At 38.3% G+C, this 21,569-nt stretch overlaps 1 long non-coding RNA gene across 1 annotated transcript in view; it reads left to right on the top strand.

The window, feature by feature from the left end:
- Nucleotides 1-21,569, top strand: part of LOC127513599 (uncharacterized) — a 92,569-nt gene that overhangs the window by 62,538 nt on the left and 8,462 nt on the right. Inside the window, exons 5-6 of the long non-coding RNA XR_007930431.1 lie at nucleotides 17,207-17,303; nucleotides 18,914-19,004. This is a non-coding gene — a long non-coding RNA (uncharacterized LOC127513599). The remainder of the gene's footprint in view (nucleotides 1-17,206; nucleotides 17,304-18,913; nucleotides 19,005-21,569) is intronic.

The raw sequence follows: 21,569 nt of genomic DNA, 5'->3' as shown, positions 1-21,569 counted from the left end.
GATATAATCTTAAATGCAGTTTATGTCTCTGTACAATCCAAATATACGCCTCCACGTCAATGGTACCTCCATGCAAGTCACCCATGCCGTTTGCAGTGATGCACGCCATACCACGACAGATGTTTTCTTTTGCTAATGAAAGTCTGGATGGTCCCTTTCGTCTTTGGGACTGAGAACTCGATGTCTGTTTTTTCCAAAAACAAGCTGAAACATGAACTCATCTCACCACAACACACATTTCCACTGTCTTTTAGACCATCTGAGATGAGCTCGGGCCCAGAGAACTCAGCAGCATCTCTGCATTGAACAGATGTGTAGCTTTCTCCTTGCCTAACAGAGATTCGAGTTGCATTTCTTGATGCAGTGTCAGACTGTATTAAGTGACAAAGGTTTTCCAAAGTACTCCTGAGCACATGTGGCTATTTTTAACACCGCAGCATGATGGTCATGCACATTCAACTGAGGTGTCCTATACCTTGCCCTATACAGACTGAGATTTCTCTGGATTCCCTGAATCTTTTTACAATATTATGTATTGTTACGGCTGTGATGTATTTTGTTTGTTTGTTTCTTCTTTCTTTCGTTCTTGACTGTCATAATTCTTAGGTTCATGATTGGTTGGCTATCACGTCAATCATCATTATTCATTGGGTAGATGGAGAAAGACATAAATTCTTTGCAATCTTGCATTGAGAAATGTGATTTTTTTTTTTTTTTTTTTTTTTTTTAAATTGTTTGACAATTCCCTCATGACATTTGGCACAAAGTGGTGAGCCATGACCCATCATTTCTTGCAAAGACTGAGATACTTTTTTACACCCAAATATGAAACCCTGACCTATTACCAATTCATCTGCTAATTGTGGACTGTTTAAAAAAAAAAAAAAACAGTTTAACTTGGATATTATATAATCTTTTCACTTTTATTTTGCCTCTGTTCCAACTTTTTTGGAGTGTGTTGCAGCCATCAAAATCAAGATTTGTTTATATTTACAAAATGTAATTATGTTGGTCAGCGGAAACATCAGAAATCTTTTCTTTGTACTTTTGTCAGTTAAAAAAAGATTCGAGAGAATTAACAAATCACAGATTTAGGTTTTTATTGCATTTTACAAAATGCCGCAACTTTTCTGGAATTGGGGTTGTAGAAAGTTCAAAAGAACAGCATTTATTTTCATCGATTAAATGCATCCTTGCTGAATAAAAGTATTAATTTCTTTCAAAAACAATCTATGTATACTATTTATAAATAAAATAAAGATAAAACAATTACTGTGATATCAAAAGCCCAGCCAAAAAACAATAGCATTGTACATAAAAATATTATGATGTATCACATAAAAGGTCAGAAACTTTTTCAAGTGATGTTTCCTAAGGCTTTCTAACCTTCTATGTGAAGCATCATAATATTTTGTTTGTATTTTTATATACAATTTCCCCCTGACTTTACCACTCAAATACAAACGCCTGCTTTCTCGTGTTGATGTCACTGGAGATTTTTGGCTCAGACTAGCTCTTATTGTGCATTATTTAAGTTCTGCCTTATCATTTGCTCTTGTCCCCCGAGAGTTACGAGGCTGCTTCACATTGGACTCTGTTTGAGTGACAGATGATGGCAGGCCAGGCTTGAACCACTGCAGCAGGGAATCATGGGAGAGAAGGGCAGCGCAAGAACTCTGGTCTAGCAAAGAGGGAGCTTCAAACAGCATGAGAGCTGTGTGACTGGGCCTGTGTTTAATGTAGGAATTAATGCATGCTTGGGCTGGTCTCGATCCGTACGTGATTGGCATATTGTCCCCCGCTGTCTGTCAAAGACACAGGAGGACCTGCACATCTGAAAAACCGGGAACGATGAGGCACCTTGGAGATCACAGCTGGAATGTTAACTTTGCAGACCAGGTGGTAGTTCTTTGGGTTATAATGTATGCAAATGGTGTCGCTTGAGAGAATGCTTCACTTAAGAAACATTCACAATGTTTACTCGAATGTGATTTTCATGTAAAACAATATTCAATGTTGAAAAAAGTTGTACGATTTGTGGGTGTTTGCAGTCAAACATGTTGACATTTAGCTTCAGAGGTGGAGTAATTTATTATATTTTGAATATTTTAATTCAATATCATAAAGAGTATCTTCTTTTTTTTAATTGAACATACACTGATGAATCGTGTACAACAAGACCAGAAAAATAAGTAAAATTTTATTGAGCTCCTACAGAGATATGGTGATGGAAAAAATAATGAGATGCGAGGAAAAAAAGTCTTTCAATGCTTTAGTGTTCTCTCACAAAAGTTGAGTGTGACAGAAGCGAACGTTTGGTCTTCACTTAAAGACTTAAGATTCCAGCATCAATATGCCAGGAGTGTACATTAATCATGCTGAATCAAACTGGTATTTACCATTTTACATAAAACGAGAACACATACCTATTCAGTTGCATCTGCTTCCATTTATTTGTGATGCACAAAACAACTCCATTAAGGCTTTTAAGTCCAAAAGCTTACACATTTAGAAAAATATTGATAAAATATCATATGTTTACGTCACATTTCTTTAGAAAGAGTAAGCATTTCTATTAATTTTTCATTCAATTGTGCGATCTGAGGAGGTTTGAGTGATCTCTCCCTTCTCACTATATGATGTTTTATTAACAAAGTTCGGGAGGAGCACGTTCATTTAATCAACTCAATTAGCGTGACACGAAGGTATATATTTAACAGACTTACCTCTGTCCCACGTCAGTTTTCCAGCATTCCTCCTCCACCACATCTCCTCACTTCTGCCAAATACGCATAACCTTTACTCTAACTGATTATATGTAAGTGTGAACTCGTGAAACTGTTGCCCTTTCAGTCAGAGCAACAAAGGGAGCGCACGAGCACAAAACAATTATGCATATGTAGCATATGTAGCCTTTAGCATCGCATATAAATATATTTCTGCGTCATATGATGATCAGAATTCGCAAGGAAGTTATTTTAAACACTCGCTGGTGTCTGAAAGTGAGTTTTGAGCTGAAAATTGATTAAAATGTCATAAATGTTGAAGTCAGCTGGTAGCTTGATATATAAGATGGAAAATGAACAGCGGTGTTGACTGTCTCCTTACTCAAGTTAACTCCGCCTTTGTTCATGACCACTCCTCAAGCCCCAGTTGGCCCGCTTTGGACCAAGGTATTCGGCGGGCCAAAAACCCTGGCTGTTGGCTCTGGGGAAGCCCTGATGAGGCCCGATCAAGCCTCGGAAGTGACAGTAGAAACACAACTGGCCCTGGCACGCACTAGCATGCTCGCTTTTGGCCTGACAGTGGAAACACGGCTAACTGGTACTAAGGGGGCCAAAGTGTGCCAATAAAATATCCCCCACACCATTACACCTCCAGCAGCCTGAACCGTTGATACAAGGCAGGATGTTTCCATGCTTTCATAATGTTTACGCCAAATTCTGACCTCATGTGAGCCCGTGTGAATTATAGCCTCAGTTTGCTGTTCTTAGCTGACAGGAGTAGCACCGGTGTGTCTTCTGCTGCTGTAGCCCATATGCTTCAAGGTTCGACATGTTGTGTGTTCAGAGATGCTCTTCTGCAGACCTCTGTTGTAATTTCAGTATATATTTTGACATTTTTTTTTGTACACAGTGCTTTGATATTCCTCATGTGCATATTTTTGAGACAAACCACTGGCATATTCAACTGCCTAGACGTTGTGCCACTTGTTGTGTTTGCTTCCTTGACAAAACTGTCATCATGAATATCAGGAGGACTATATGCACCAATAAGTTCTATTAGTTCTGCATGTTTACGTTCAAGAAGAAAATAGAAGATAATTAAAACTGCAGTAAATTGAAACAGCTGGAGGTCGCAGTTCCAGTCACTGTCGCCCCACTCAGAGCTATTTCATAAAAAAATGGCGTGAATAAAAAGATCATTTCCACACGCACGCAACAATTATTTGACTCCCAACACAAGTACTAAGCTAATTTTACCCCAGCAGGCACAGAATGGTGATCCAATGCGGTACGACGTTCCTTTGAAGTTTTCTGAGTGTGCTTATTATGGATTCTGCAAAGGTGCTTTGCAGACAAATCTCACAAAACATGTCTGGGTCATATTTCAACCCAAAAATACAAAATAATAAAATAGTAAGGTTCAGGGTCATGGGCAGCCAAGGTTCAGGGTCATGGGCGGCCAAGGCTCATTGATTCATGAGGGGAGCGAAGGCTGGCCTGTGTGGTCCGATCCAACAGACGAGCTACTGTAGCTCAAATTGCTCAAGAAGTTAATGCTGGTTCTGATAGAAAGTTGTCAGAATACACAGTGCATCGCAGTTTGTTGCGTATGGGGCTGCATAGCCGCAGACCAGTCAGGGTGCCCATGCTGAGCACCAACAGTGGACACGTGAGCATCAGAACTGGACCACGGGGCAATGGAAGAAGGTGGCCTGGTCTGATGAATCATGTTTTCTTTTATATCACATGGATGGCCGGGTGCGCGTGCGACGCTTACCTTGGGAAACACATGGCAGCAGGATGCACTTTGGGAAGAAGGCAAGCTGGCGGAGGCAGTGTGATGCTTTGGGCAATGTTCTGCTGGGAAACCTTGGGTCCTGCCATCCATGTGGATTACTTTGACACGTACCACCTACCTAAGCATTGTTGCAGACCATGTACACCCTTTCATGGAAAAGGTATTCCCTGGTGGCTGTGGCCTCTTTCAGCAGGATAATGCGGCCTGCCAAAAAAAGCAAAAATGGTCCATGAATGGTTGAGGAACACAACAACGAGTTTGAGGTGTTAACTTGGCCTCCAAATTCCCCAGATCTCAATCCAATGGAGCATCTGTGGGATGTGCTAAAGAAACAAGTCCGATCCATGGAGGCTCCACCTCACAACTTACAGGACTTAAAGGATCTGCTGCTAACATCTTGGTGCCAGATACCACAGCACACCTTCAGGGGTCTAATGGAGTCCATGCCTCGATGGGTCAGGGCTGTTTTGGCAGTTTAATTTATTGTTACTTGTTTTAGTTTGTGACATTTAACTTCTTGCAGATGCTCCATACAATTACCAAACAGAACATTCATTCATCCATCCATCTCTCCACATAGTTAAAAGAATGTTCTGACAGTTACAATACAATAAGAACACAGTTGAAAAATAAAATTGAGTATGAGAATCAATCAAACTGCTCTTAAAAAAGCATATTGCATTGGCATTCTAGTTGAAAGATTGTTTCTACTGTGAACTTTCCGCCCGTCCCTATGCAACCTTTTTTGCAGGTATAGGCTGCTGTGATTTGATGTGTGACCAGTTTTATAAACCCTCTTATGGTGATAAGAATATGGGTTGGTTTAAAGACACTGCTCTCAAATCAATGTAAAAGGACAGCATTTTCTTGGAGCACATTTCGGGTGTCCAGGGGGGTGGTGATTGATGCTATCATCTTTAACAATCTCTGAGGTATTTGTGGCACAGTGTGAGAAATGCTCCTCTCTCTTTGTGACCCTCCAACACCCCCATGGCCCACCACAAAAAGGCCTTTTTTTGTGGATCCTGTAGAAAAGGAACTTCTGATCTGCTTTGCACTCAAAGCATTTGCCTCAAGCACTGGAATAAAGGCTTGACACCTCAATCAAATGTTGTTTCAATCAAGAAAAAGTAAACTTTCACATTGCACGGAGAATACGTCCGTTTAGTAATCTAAATTCGGCCTTGTAATTTACAGAATACCTCTGCATTCTTTATGAATGTTTTGATTAAATCATCAGTCTGAAACTTGTTACAGTTCCAGAAGGAAAAAATCTCATTAATTTTCTCCATAAAGTGATAATGTATAAACCAGTGGTTTTCAATCTGTGAGCTGCGGCCCACTAGGGGTCCTCAGTGATCCTCCAGGGTGGCCGCGAGATAACTTAAAATTAATTTAAATATATCAATATCAATATAATTCATTAAATTTAATTATTAATACGTTACATTAAAAAAGATAAATTAAATTTATTAAAAATACATTTAAAACAAGGCACCACCTCTCTCGTACGTATTCTGTGATTGCTTCGGTTCAGCTCAGGCCGTTTCTCATCGTGCTGCTGTGAAATACAGACTGAACGGTGGCATAAAATGCAAACTAACTCTCTCAGTTGGAAAAAGAAAACCAGTGTCGCTAAAGGTTTTGATGGATGACGATTGTAATGAAGGTAAAGACGATTACAGTGACATACAGGAGTCGTGCATAAGGCATGCGTGAGTCCGTTATTACATGCAAACAAACAGCACATGTGTGCTCTCGACTCACTGATCGCTATAACATCGTATTTCTGCATGAACACAGTTCAATATTTTCGCGTAGTTGTCAAAATTAATGTACTGTGAGTGTTTTATAATGGATGCTCGCCGAACAAGCGTGTCTTGGAGAAGTTTGAGAGGATCAGTGGTGTGATATGTGTTTAATCATTTTGAATGGAGCCACATAGTATTTAAATTCAGTCTTTTGGTATTATATATATATATATATATATATATATATATATATATATAATTTGAAATATATACAAGTATTTACTGTCACTTTTGATAAGTTGAATGCATCCTTGCTGAATAAAAGTATTCATTTCTTTCAAAACAATAAAAGTCTTACAACAAAAATATAAATACTTCTATATTATATATACAGTACTACAAAAGTCTTAGGCCACTTAGCAATGTTTTAATGACCATCTATATTTATTTTCCAGTCTCTTTATTATGATACAAACAGAAAATACAGGAAATATGTACACAAAATAAAAAATAAAAAATCGGAACAAAATTGTTTCTTTACGCAAAAATCAGTATTTAGTGTGTAACCTCCTGGACTTTTTCCATTTTCTCAAAATAAAACTCTGAGAAACTTCTCATCAGATTTTGAAAGTCTTCTTGGCCTTCCAGTCCTTTTCTATCCCATTTAGGTTTAAGAGAGCTGGTTCCTGCTATTGCTCAAGTGTAAGGGGAGGTCAACAAATACTTGCCACTTTAGCCTATAAAAGCTGTTTTTCAGATTATTTTTTTTCTGTTTTTTAATACTGCATACAAATTTACTGTTAATCATAATTAGTAAATTTACAATTTACTGGTTAATAAAGAGGCCAAGAAATAATTATATATGGTCATTATATAATTGCTAATGGTGGCCTAAGACATTTGCACAGTACTGTATATACAATAGTTGGACAATGAAACTAAGGAGCCTTTTACACTACATTGTTTTTAACTAAAAACAGGAAAAATTGTGTGCGTTTTGGCCGTTCATTAACACAACAATGGCGTTTTGGGGGCCTGAACATGCAAACTTCTGAAAATGGGTTTCAAAGTGCAAGTTTTTGAAAACAATACCATTATTGTTTCAGTGTAAACCACAAAAATGCAAATTTGGGAAAAGGGTGACATCATGCGCATATGCATAGTTTTCTTTACAAAGTGACATTGCCAACTACTGGCCTAGCAGGCAGTTTTTAATAATTTTCGCTGATCCTTGTGAATAGGGATTGTTTTGACAATTTTGTTTTCTGTACGCAAAAAAGCAAATGGGAAAACTTTTAAATTTTTATTACATCATTGTCGCGTAAACACCCTGAAACACTGACCAATATAGTGTTGGAGGTTTCACGCCTATATATGTGCGGCCTGCTGGCCAATCTTTACTGATTTTACATTCCCTCAGTAAGAGCAGAGTGGGAAGGTTGAATTAGCAGAGCGATAGCACAGCTGTACATAAAATACTGCAATCCACACAACATAATGGGAGACATATCAGAGTTCAAAAGGACAAATTGTTGGTGCGTGTCTCGCCTGGTGCATCTGTGACAAGGACAGCAAGTCTTTGTGGTGTATTGAGAGCTTACAGTACCCATGGTAATGTTGGACGAACTACATCTAACAGGAGTAACTGTCAACGCAACTTAAATGCACATCTTGACGCTCCTGTTTCCACCAAAACTGTTCATCAGGAGCTCCACAAAGTCAATATTCATGGTTGGGCTGATATAGCACTCGCGCCAATGCCAAATGTTGGTTTCATTGATGCCAACAGAGCAAATCTTGGGCTGTGGATGTTCTCTAATCAATCTACCTTCACTGTCTTTCCCACATTTATGGGAGTTACGGTGTGGAGAAACCCCAAATAGGCTCAAAACCTGGACTGTTGCTGCCCAGAGTGAAGCACTGCAGTGGATCAGTGATGGTTTGGGCTGCAATATCATGGCATTCCCTACTGTGCTTGATGTACACGTCACTGCCAATTACTACCGAATTATTCTGGAGAATCATGAGCACCTAATGGTTCAAACATTGTACCTTGAAGAGGGTGTCATGTTTCAGCATGATAATGCACCAATACACACAACATGACTTGTGACTTGAGAATGGTTTGATGAACATGAAAGTGAAGTTGAACATCATAAATGTTTTCCTCCACCAGCATCACATAATGACCTGAACACTGTTCTGGAAGAGGAATGACTCAGGGTGTACTCACACTAGGTGCTCTGAACCGTGCCTGAACGCGTTTGACTCCCAGTGCCCGGTTCGTTTGACTAGTGTGATCGCTCCATTCCGTGCCCGGGCACGGTTCGTTTAGCCGTCCCTGGCTCGAGTGCAGTTCGCATGCAGTGTGAACGCTAACCATGCCAGAGCACGGAACAGCTACTACTTTTGTGTGCGCTACTGTCATCATTACGACGGCAAACATCTTTTCGCGCTCGGGCTCGGTTCAAGGCAGCCATGCCTAGTGTGAGTACACCCTCAAAATCCCTCTGGCCTCAATGAAGGCCTTCCCAAGACAACAAAAAGAAGGCCCTACATCAAAATAATAAATTGTGGTCTAAAACCAGGTGTTTCAGTTTCATTGTCCAACCCCTGTATATACATCATGGTATTTTAGACTATTGTACTAGGGGTCGACTGATTATCGGCCTGGCTGATTATTGGCACCGATATTAAGCATTTTTATGGTTATCGGTAATTTTCAAAACCGATTTGCCAATAAAATAATTTAATTTTGAAATGCGCTATTTGGCTCTGATGCAGCCACCTCTGTCCGAACGCACCACTCTGTGCTTGAGAGCAAGCTTCGCCCACCGCCCATCTGATTTGTTGGGAGTCGCGAGTCCGGCCAATCAGCGCAGAAGGCTGAAGGCTCTGAAAGTTTTCCACTCTCACACGAAATTCCCGCAAACAGCATGTAGATTGAATCCAAACAGATTATCAGAGCAGCTCAGTTATTTTAAAACTTTCTGTAGTTCAGCGAGTCTCCCTCTCTCTCAAAATGCGCAAATGGCTTTTCATCTATAGTAAGTATCCACATTGAGTTTGCTCTGCAAATGAACTGTACACTGCAATATTAGCACACGTTTTGGACAGTTGACGGAATTGGCACTTGCATGTCATTTTAAGTCATGTCTATTCAAAAATACAAGCCATTTTAAAGCATAAAATACTCGGGAGCTCTCAATAGACGGTCTTCAGTCAGCGCGCTCTCAATGCATGTGCACACAGGACACAGCTGCGTCTCAAACTGCTCACAACAAATGTCAGATTGAGTTATTTTTCACGGCTTATTACACATAAACGTTCAGTTACACACACAGTTATGTTAAAATGCCTGTCCTGGCGAGTATACACGTAAGCACGTCGGTTGTCTTCAGTGAATGTGAACAGCATGTGTAACACACAGTATATCTTTATGTCTTAAAGAGACAGCAGCATTTAAACCTGCTACTGTCTACTATTGCCTGTCACAATCAAAAAACAAAAGAAAATCTTTAATAAGGATTAATCTATACCGTTATACATAAATTTTTACAGTTAAGGCAATATAGAGTTATTTTATATTGGATTTTTATTATTAATAATAATATTATTAACAGTCGTCAGAATTAAAGATATGTTTAAAAGCATTTAAAGAAAGTTTTTGTCAGAGCCCTTGTTATTCTTAATTTTGACATTAATTTTCATTTTTACACCAGACACATATATCGGTTCATTATATCGGTCTACTTGATCTGTAATAATCGGTATCGGCATCGGCCCTGAAAAACACATATCGGTCGACCCCTATTTTGTACTATTTTATCAGTGACACACAGTCAATCGTTGCGCACTTCATTGTGGAGCTGGTTGGTTTCCTTCATGGATTCAGATGTTTTATTGTAGTATTTTCTGAAGTTCTTTGTGAAAAGGAACAGGAAAAATAGATCCAGAACCAACAATGTAAAAAAGAGTTTGATCACTTTTTGCGCTCTATTCCGAGCCATTCTTTTCTTTTGTGTGTACATGCATTCATCTTCCTATGCAATATGTTTTTCAACAATAAGTAGCTTTCATTCATAATAGCTGCTTCATACAGCTTGTTTTTCGCATCTTCTTTTGAGAACTATAGTGTAAACGATTGCATATAATTCCTGAATGACTACAATTGACAATCACAAGTATTTACCATTGAGCTGCTCTCACTGATGAGCGGTTAAGAAATAAGGAGTGCTATACGCTTTGATGCTGTCAGAGCTGAATTGCATCATGAAGACGCTGCCCCAAGCGCTCTAGGTGTACCTGATGTTTAATCAGACCCCTGATATTTAGTGTCTTAATTAGTCTTTAGATTTAAAAACTAAGACCGGAGGGGATGTTTGATTTGGCAAAGTAGATTTTGTGAGTCTCTCAATTGAACTAAACAACAACAGACAGATGCTAAGGTATTAAATGGGCCCTATTCTGTCCTTTAATAGCATGTTATTTTTTCTGATTAAAAGTGCAGTAAGAGATTCTTGAGAAACACTGTTGATATTTGAAATCACCAAAACAAACACGCCCCTACCCAAAATGATCTTGATAGCTCTGCCCCCACATTCACAAACACACTATGCAGCACAGGCACCTCCCCCCTCATGAGTATATACGCCTTTTACTGCTGATTGGCTACAAGTGTCTTCTTCTTTCTTTTTTCTTTCTGGTGCTCGGTCTGATCCACTTTCAACAGCAATTCTCAGAAATCGCTCACTGCACAGGCCAATCTGACACTTTTCAAACTACTGCAGCGGAGCCCTGCACTTCAACCAATAACAGACAGGTCTGACTCGGTGCAAAACCAATCAAAACTTCCAGTTCAGCTGGGGGCGGGACGTTCAAACCGCGTTTTGATGTTCAATCACTGGCGTTTGCGTTTTGAATCCGTATCGCTAACGTTTAAATATTTTAGTGAATGTAAGCGAGCTATGAGCATATTCTGATTTAAATTGTAATTTTGGCAGCTCCTGAAATGGGTCATACCATTGATATTACCAGAGCACTGAGCAGTTGAAGTAAATAGAAAACTTGGCTCATACAAGGAAAGGACGCAGTTATTGCATGGATGGAGCAAGAACAATGAAAGAGTCTAAAATGCATGCACACAATTCAGCTGAATGGTAAAGCTTGCCCTCTTTAACAGTACAGTTAAACTAAATGTATGAAGCAAACTTTGTACAAAGCTGAAATAACCTCAATATTAGCAACAACAGTGAAATAAGATCACATGATTTATCTGTCAGTCAGATGCATGTAAAATTGTAGTTCGTTACTATAACAACATTGGGCTCCGGCACATTTTCAGTAGAACGGGAAAAAAACAGCATTTTGTTTAACATGTAACCCGTACCCCACTTTATTTTTTACTGGCACTTTTCTATTCGTACTGTTTTAATCCCTCATTTCTTTGATCGGACCTCTCACTTAAACTTCTTTGCCTTTGCCCTTCTTAAAAACATTCAAATGATCTTACGTGAACTTACATTACAAAATTAGAAATAAAACAATCACACTTGGCAACAGGAATAGTTAGTGTGTTTGCTTAGCATAGCGTCAAACACAACAATTTGAGATTAATATCATGATTTGCTCCAAAATCACTATATAGCCTATATAAAAAAGTAGGCTAGTTAAAGGCACGTTTTTCCTGTGAGCCTATGTTGCATTTTTTCAATTTACTATGTTAGGCCAAAACAGTGGTAAAATAAACCTCCTTGACTCTTTAAATTTAAAAAGACTATTTGCACTACTGTATCTTAGCTGATGATATGTCTCTTTAAATGAGCGAAAGTGAAGTTCGGAAGCAGAGGACCAAGGATTGCAGGCTCAACATGACACAATGGCGGTTCATGAGGTGAATTTCAGCAGGCAGAAACTATTAAATTAACATCAGCGTGAGAATGCTTGCTGAGGTCTCTGTAAGTGAACCATTTAGCTGCTACAAATGCCAAAAATCCAATTAGCATGAACTAATACAGAATACACAACAGCATTATTAAAGGTTACACGTCAAATGTGTTTAAAATCTATCATAAAATGCGACTCCAACCACCTCAGGTGTGGTAAGTAATTTATTTGGCTCAAAAGGCCACCAATGATAATTGGCCCTTTGTCCAAAATAGTTTTTCAGTTCAGTTGTGAGATACTCTCCTCATTTCTTCTCTGTTTGTGGCATTCAGACAGAAAATTGACTGAAAATTACTATTCTGCAGATGTGCAGGTGTGTGTACTCATGTTACCAGACAGACTCTATTATTTTAAATAAAAGGTGACACGTTGACGCTGACGGTCAAAAGATTTGGAATAAGTATGATTTGTTAATGTCTTTAAAAGAAGTGTTTTCTGTTCACCAAGGCTGAATTTATTTATTGAAAAATACAGTAATATTGTGAAATATTTTCTATCAGCTTTGCCCTCACAGGAATAAATTACATTTTTAAATATATTTTAATAAAGAACAGTTCTTTTAAATTGTAATTATATTTTACAACATTACTGTTTTACAGTATTTTTGATCAAATAAATACAGTCTTAGTGAGCATAAGAGACTTTTTTTTTTTATACAAACATTTACAAACAAATTACAAACATTTGACCGCCAGTGTATGTCCATTAAAAATGAGCAGCTTTTTTTTTAATCAGGCTGCATCTGTCGTATAGTTCCTGGATGTAAATTTTATGCACTTTCACACTGTAAAAATGACACACTTCACCTTTAAAGTAAACCCTTCCTTTTCTCTTTTCCGTACACTGGCCAAAAGGAGGACATTCCTTGTGTCCTGAACCATCCGAAGAAAATGAGCTTAAACTTCTGCCGAAATTTAAATGCTTCTTGATTCTCTTCTCTCTTCACCTTTCTGCTCATCCCTTGTTTCTTTTTCATTTCTCCTCCAGCTGTCAGTATCACGTTCTGGATCAGTGAGAGAGGCCAGATGGCATCAAGCACAGGGATCACCCTTTCTCTCTCTCATTCTCTTTCTCTCCGTCTTCTTTCCCTCTCTGTCTCTCTCTCTCTGCCCTGAGCTGAACTGTGTTGGAGTGTCAGTTCAGCTTTCTGTGCAGGCCAGCTGAGTTCCCTCTTGGTCTCCTTTGGCGATGTGAAGCCCCTTGCCCTCTTATCATTCTGCTAGCTCCTCACTCCAGTTCATTTTCAATGCCCCTTCTCTTCTCTCTCACAGTGAGCCCTCACAACTCACACTCTGTCTCTCTCGGCCTCCTACAGAGAGATCCATTGACTTGGCCCTGTAAGAACAGTAGTACTGCAGGCTGCTAGGAGCATCTGCACATGCTGATTAATGAGCTGCTGTGCTTGGAGGCACTAATACACTAAAATGGGGGGTAGAATTAAAAGTATTGCACTGCTTCTATCAATAATGAAATAAGAAAATGGATCTGGAAATGTTTACAGCTAGCAAAGGATGGCGCTCTTTAGCAGGCTTTCCCAACATGGGGTTGTGATTTTAGGAGAACTGATTATGATTTTAGCCGCAAATGATTTGCAATATACACTTTCCAAGTCTTTCAGCTGAGTGAAAAAAAAAAATGGCTTTAGTTACTTGCTTTATACTTCAGGAATTGATTGGATCTTGAAAATTGTCTCTACACTCTTAAAAAATAAAGGTTCTTTATTGTCATCTTAGAAGCTTTGACATCCATGGAACCTTTCAAATGCTCAGAAGGTACTTTGTTTTGGAAAAAGGTTCTTTAGATTTTTAAAATATTCTTCAAAATAAGAAAAAGTGGTTCTTATAAGAACGTTTCATTCAAAAGGTTCTTTGGGGAAACAAAAATGGTTCTTCTATAGCATCGCTGCACAAAAACAAAAACAAAAAAAAACAAAAAAAACTTTTGGACCTTGATTCTTAAGATTGTATAACAAGTGGCTTGATGATGTTTACCAAAAATAAAAGTAATTTCAGAGGTGGAGCAAGTCATAATTTTTTGATGAACGATTATGAACACAAACATTATTTTACTTTGGAATAATCAAGAAAGCATTCGCAATTAGACCAGGAACATGTATTGAGAAACTAAACAGTGATATCAGTTTTGATTTGTTAATTTTAACATCCAGGTTTGGTTTGACACATCAACTGTAACAAAAAAAAAAAAACCCTGAAATATTTAAAACTACTTTATTCTGACATAAAGGCAACTTATTGAACCAATAATGGTAGATCATAAATCATGTTAATGGGTTAGTTCACTCAAAAATTAAAATTCTGTCATTAATTATTCACCCTCATGTTGTTCCAAACCCGTAAGACCTTTTTTCATCTTCAGAACACAAATTAAGATATTTTTGATGAAATCCGATGGCTCAGTGAGGCCTCCATTGCCAGCAAGATAATTAACACTTTCAGATGCCCAGAATGGTATTAAAAACATATTTAAAACAGCTCATGTGACTACAGTGGTTCAACCTTAATGTTATGAAGTGAGGAGAATACTTTTTGTGCGCCAAAAATTCTAAAGCGGTTTGATACATGCTCCGAACCACTGATTTGAAACAAAAGATTCGTAAAGCTTCAAAGCTTCATGAAGCAGTGTTTTGAAATTGCCCATCACTAGATATTGTTGAATAAAGTCCTTATTTTGTTTATTAAGTATTCTCGTCGCTTCATAACATTAAGGTTGAACCACTGTAGTCACATGAATTACTTTGCGTAGTAAGAACATACGAACTGCTGATGGCGTTTTTAGGAAGTTGTGAATAAGAGTGATGTGATTGGCTGGTGCAGATAGTGTGTCTTGAATGAATGAATGAGACTGTGCATCTGCACAGTCTAGACACCCAGAGTTCTCTACATATCATAGGAACACACGTCTAGAACTAGACAAATGATGTGATTAGGTTGGTGGAGGAAGGCCAACTTTTGAAAGAACCATTGGCCGCAATACTTGGTTGAAAATCTTGATTCTTTATGAGAAATGTCAGATGTCTCTACTAAAGAACATCACCTTTTGATGAACTCTTCGGTGAAGCTGTACATCACAGGGATTCACGCCACAGAGGGATGGGATGTTGCCAAACAGCACCTTCTGCAGGAGCAATTGACTCAAATCCAAGTGAGGATCAGCCTCCATATGCTTGGCCTGAGTGATTTTCCAAATTGCACTTTGGTATTGTTATACACACACACACACACACACACACACACACACACTTTGTCTATTAAAAAAAAAAAAAAAATTACATAATTTCCCATTTTCCCAGCTGACTCAACATTTTGTTCACTGTAGTGTTTTCCAGTTGAGTGGACACATTTATTTTCTTCAGACAAGAGAGTGGACACATTTATTTTCTTCAGAGAGCAATGTACAAGTTTTCAACTCTCATAAAAAAGAACAGTGTTGTTATTGTTACATGATACTTGTAACGTTTAGTTTCGGGTTTTGTTTCATGTTCATGTTTCATGTCTTTTATTTTGAAGTTTTGTTCCTGGTTTCTTGTCATGTGACTTCCTTGCCCTCATTTGATCATGTCTTGTGATTCCCTAGTCTCATGTGTAATGTTCTAATTGGTTCCCTTGTTTCATGTGTCACGTTCTCATTGGTTGATTGTGTTCATTGCTTTGAAGTCTTGTTCTGTTTATCTGTATTTTGTTTAATAAACTGCACTTGGATTCGGACTACTCGTCTTTAGCGGACTTAATTACATAAAAACAAAACAAGACGATGACTAGAACTCTGCAGTCGCCTTACGATCACATGTACAATCAAAGTACCGTGAGAGCAAAACGAGACCAGCTGCCTTGATGATGACACACTTTATTCTCATTTTTCAGATTCTGTGATGACAAGGACGATGTGTTGCGTGTTTTTTCTTGGACAAGTTCCTGTATTTAACCAATCTTGATATTGAATATCTGATATTCAAAACATGGGAATTTCAATCACATTCACTTCTTTGGCTACAATCAACGCAAAAATCGCTTGGTCTGCCATGAATGACGTTGGTTCAGCATACTACGAAAAGCACGAAGCGCCCGACCTGACGGCCGTCTCTGTACTCCTCCCCCACCTGCAACCGGCAGATCTCGCTAGCTGGTGGCAGGCTAGTGTAGTTCATCTCGAACAAGCCTAATGGTAACATGAGGGCTAAAAGGAATAAGGACTAATGACATAAGACAGACCTGAAAGCAATGAACACAATCAACCAATGAGAACGTGACACATGAAATAAGGGAACCAATCAGAACATTACACACGATGAGACTATGGAAGCACAAGTCATTAGGCCTGTTTGAAATGCATCGGCGCTGCGCAGACCAATCGGCATATGACATCAAAGTACCGTGAGAGTGTTTGGAGAGCATACGACTCCTTATGCTTTTGAATCGCTCTCGCGGTACTTTGATGTCATACACCGATCGGCCTGCGCAGCGCCGATGCATCTCAAATCTATGATCACATGAGGGCAAGTCAGTCACATGACAAAAAAGCAAAACTTCAAAATAAAAGACATGAACATGAAACAAAACCCAAAACTAAATGTGACAATACTTAAATAACATTGAAAAACTATAGAAGAAACGTATGCAGAGTTAAAACCATTGCAAAGAATAATTTTTGCCTAAATTATTCCATAAATTTTGGAATAATTTGCAGCCAAAAATTATATACCAGTTATCACTGTAAAGCTGCTTTGACACAATCTGCATTGTAAAAAGCGCTATATAAATAACGGTGACTCGACTTGACTTGGCAAAGAAATTGGGCTTTTATTGCGAGCGCCGACCTCTCTGTGATCTGAATGAATTGTACTGTATTAGATCACAGTGAAGCGCTTGGGAAGCAACACTTTATCAATAGGAATGAAAATGTCTATATTCCATTTCAAACCAACTTATTTTCTATCTTTCATATGCATTGTTCTCTGATGTCTTCAGATTCCCCACGGTTTTCATATGGAGGTTCCTGAAGTGTGTCGAATGGACATTGGGGTGATCACGCTGATGAGCTTCTGAAAGAAGAACATTTCTATAGGTATCTATAGTATTTTTTTATATTTTAACTTGAAATCTTTGTCCAGGGATGCTACATAATGAATAAAATGACCTGGAAGATCCTTTGTACCAGCAGGAGCTAATGGAGGTATACTAACCAGCCACTTCACCACTTGCTTTATAGTCTTTTCTTTCTTATTGTGACATATATCCAAAAGTTTTGTCCACTAGGAATTGATTGAATGGTTGCGGTTTGCTATTGGTCGATCTCATGTGAGAACATATTTAAACATGGAGGTTCTTATCTTAGTCGTGGCCTAATGGTAAGAGAGTCAGACTGGTAACTCAAAGGTTGCGGGTTCGATTCTCAATTCCAGCAGGAATTGCTGAGCCTTTGAGCAAGGCACCTAACCCCCAATCTCTCCCCGGCTGCCACAGCAAAATGGCTGCCCACTGCTCCGGGTGTGTGTCCACAGTTTGCAGTGTGTTTGTTCACTACTCACTACTACTAATCTACTTGGATGGGTTAAATGCAGAGGACAAATTCTGAGTATTGGTTACCATACTTGGCCTTCACATGTCACTTAAATTTTTTTTCACTCTCACTTTATTATTGTAATATTGGGAAGAATCATTGTTACTACTTTGCACAGCATATGAAGTACATTAAAAACTCAACTATCTAACTACATTATTAGATCATCTAATTCCATTTAGGAATCTCCTTTATGGAGAATCATTTCCTTCAGCCCAGTTTGTTTCCATTTGATTTCTTTGCTACTTTTATTTTATAATCAAATGCTTTTATTCATAAGACCCGTGATATAGAGATTTTTTTCAATGTGCCTCCCTCAGCTGAAGTTTTAATAAGTAAAAAGACAACAACTACATAACACTGCATTACTATTAAGCGCCCCGGCTGTTTCGCCTCAGTTCACACATTGATTGTGATCACGCCATCAGGGAAGCGGCTCCTACTGTGATTTGTGACGTTTTTGACATTGCTGTGTGTGATGAGGTTAAATGCCATGCAATCTGAAATGAAGTGGCATAATGTCTTTAATAAATTAAAAAAAGGTCCAACTGTTCATAATAATAAATGTCTTTGAGGCACTACACACACTGGCCCTGTATTAAAAAATAGTGAGCTACTTAAAGGATTAGTTCACTTCAGAATTCAAATTTCCTGATAATTTTCTCAGCCCCATGATATCTAAGATGTTTATGTCTTTCTTTTCCAGTCGAAAAGAAATTAAGGAAAACATTCCAGGATTTTTCTCCATATCGTGGACTTCACTGGGGTACAACGGGTTGAAGGTCCTAATTGCAGTTTCAATGCAGCTTCAAAGGACTCTACACATCCCAGACGAGGAATAAGGGTCTTATCTAGTGAAACAATCGGTCATTTTCTAAAAATAAAAAATTCAAATTTATATACTTTTTAACCACAAATGCTCATCTTGCACTAGCTCTGCGATGCGCCAAGCATTACGTAATCATGTTAGAAAGGTCACGCGTGATGTAGGCGGAAGTACAGCGGTAGGGCGAAAAACTCCATCTTATTTTCTCCTCAAAATCGTCCAACATCGTTGTTTTACCCTTTTTTTTGTAAAGGCCGTTTGACTTAATCTTTGCACGTTCGCTTTGCAGACTCTGGATCGGTACTTCCGCCTACGTCACGTGTGACTTCCAACGTGATTACGCAATGCATGGCGCATCGCACGACTTGGATGACGTGGGGGTGAGTAAATTTTCAAGAAATTTTAATTCTGAAGTGAACTAGTCCTTTAATTTGACAGCATTTCGTGCATTTCAACTTTTGCCTAAAATAAGGCAAGGGATGGCAGACAAATTTGATTGCAAATATAATTCATTAAATAACATAAACTATAAGAAATTGTTCAAATCAATTCAAGTAAAGTCACCTTTGTTTCTATAGCGCTTTATATAATACAGACGTTTCAAATCAGCTTCACAGTAATAAACAGGAAGATAATGATCATTGATGCAAACTTAATCAAATATGACGCAAATTCAGATGTGAACGTGTAAAGCAGCTCTACAGAAGACAATCAAAATATCATTATTCAGCTGAAGTCGGTTCAGGTTTGATTCAATTCAGTTCAATAACTGTGTAAAGTTCAATTATAAAATGATTCCACTATAAGCAGCTCTACAGAAGACAATAGTGTCGTTATTCAGCTCGAGTCAGTTCAGTGTTGATTCAGTTAAGTTCAATAACAATGTTGCAAAATTCGTCAATTATGAAAGTCGAATCAGCTATAAAGCAGCTCTGCAGAAAACAGTAACTTGGACTCAATTCAGTCCAAGTTTTGTTCTCATCCAATAGTGTCAGTGCAGTCAAATCCATAATATAACTGAATATTAAGTGTCTTTTAAATCCCAGCTAAGCAAGCCAGAGGCGACAGTGGCAAGAAACCCAAACTCCATCAAGTGACAGAAATGGAGAAAAAAAAACTTGGCTCAGTCAGGGGGCCGGTTCTCCTCTGGCCAAACGAGCGAACATGTTGTGATTTATGATTCCAGGCTGCAAAATGTGACTATTTAATGTGATATTTGTGTAGGCTGTGTGCATTTTTATAGGATGTCACACTGTTGCATTTTGTGTGAGGAATGCAATTTGTACGATGCACTGTGTAGAGCGTTCCAAATCGGTCACTTTTGAGGTTCCACTTCAGTTCAGAAAAGCCAAAGGAAGTTAAAGGGAGTTCAATGAAATTCAATTAGTGTTGTTTTCAGTTGAAACACTGCAGGTACAATCAACCCTTTTAAGTTAACTGTCCGTAAAACTTCCTGCTTTATCTCAGGTTCTTTCCAATACTTCTAACTGCAGTCATAATCCCATGAAGTGTCTTGGGACCCGTAAAGTGTTGAGAAGTCGGGTTCAATTCACATTTTATTATAGGCCGAGTTTATATTAGCACCAGGGCAGTCAATACGATCACTCTCTTCTCATTTGACCATATCTCACTCTGCAAACTCAGTCAGACGGCATGAGTCTTTTCATCTTCTGTGTCAGGATTTTTCATTTGCCTTTCTGAAGGGGAATAATTTTTCTTGTGTGAGAAGCAATAAAACTGCAATGGCATTAGAAAGGCAGAGCAATCAATATATCATATTGACTGCTGAACCTGAAATCACAGGGCTGTACTATTGTGGACTTCACTGTCACGATATAAGCGTTGTTTGTATGAGGTTTATCTGTGATTACTGTAATTATTAAACATGCTTTAGCCAAATACATGCCTGTCTCTTGCAGTACAGGTTTTTAGCATGCATAATTTAATATCATAGTTTTATAGCTCATCTGCGTCACTCTTTTGCATTATTCATATAATAATATACAAAGCAAAATAAACATGGAAAACCACTCTTGATAATTTGCCCATCAGACAATTGCACACAGGAGTGTGTGTACACTGACCGATAACTGTATCAGAAGCACTGAACCAAATTATTACATATCATTCATTTCAGACGATCATTTGGAGACATTGCAAACAATCAATAAGATGTCTATTAAAACTACAATATGAACTGGCTGCTGAAATTTCACAATATTTATGTTTTTACTGTATTTTTAATCAAATAAATGCAGTCTTGGTGAGCATAAGTGACTTCTTTCAAAAACCAACCCCAAACTTTTGAATGTATTGAACTGTTATTGTATGTAAAAGAGCTGCGTGAAGACTCGGGTATCAAACAACATGAGTGCGATATAAGGTTTTACACCTTGATTCTACATAATTCACCTTACAAAGAATAAGCATTGTGGTTCAGGTTCAGAAACTTTTATGTGTTGAAATGATTTTCCTGAGCTCATTGATACTTTTTTTTATGGAGAAACAAATGCTATTATAATATAATTTTGTTAGTTTTATTTGCCATTGCTTAAATGCAATACAGAACACAATATTTACAGCAGTTGCCTCATTCAGAGGTGCAGCATGTTTTCACTCACTAACATTGAGCGAATCTGTTGGACCTATTCTTGTGTGTTAGTATCCAGAGTCCTGCATTTAACCACATTTTGATTGTATATGTGAAGTGGCAAGACAAGCAGATGTAGCAGTAAGCGGGAAAGAGAGAGAAAAAATATAGAGACAGTGTGGATAAGAGATGATGAATGGAGTGACAAGGTTGTGTCATTTCAATTCAGTAATTTTAGGCGATAAATTCAATTCATGAAGCATAACTCGGGAAATCCTGCAATGAATGCCCTCCTGTCTTGTTTTGCACTGAACTCATGCTGTTTTGCTCCTATGGAACAGGAATAAATATTTGA

This window comes from Ctenopharyngodon idella, chromosome 5 (genome assembly GCF_019924925.1).
Source record: "Ctenopharyngodon idella isolate HZGC_01 chromosome 5, HZGC01, whole genome shotgun sequence".
Classification (NCBI taxonomy): domain Eukaryota; kingdom Metazoa; phylum Chordata; class Actinopteri; order Cypriniformes; family Xenocyprididae; genus Ctenopharyngodon; species Ctenopharyngodon idella.
Note: the sequence above shows the minus strand (reverse complement) of the source record. Positions and strands in the feature narration are given on the sequence as shown.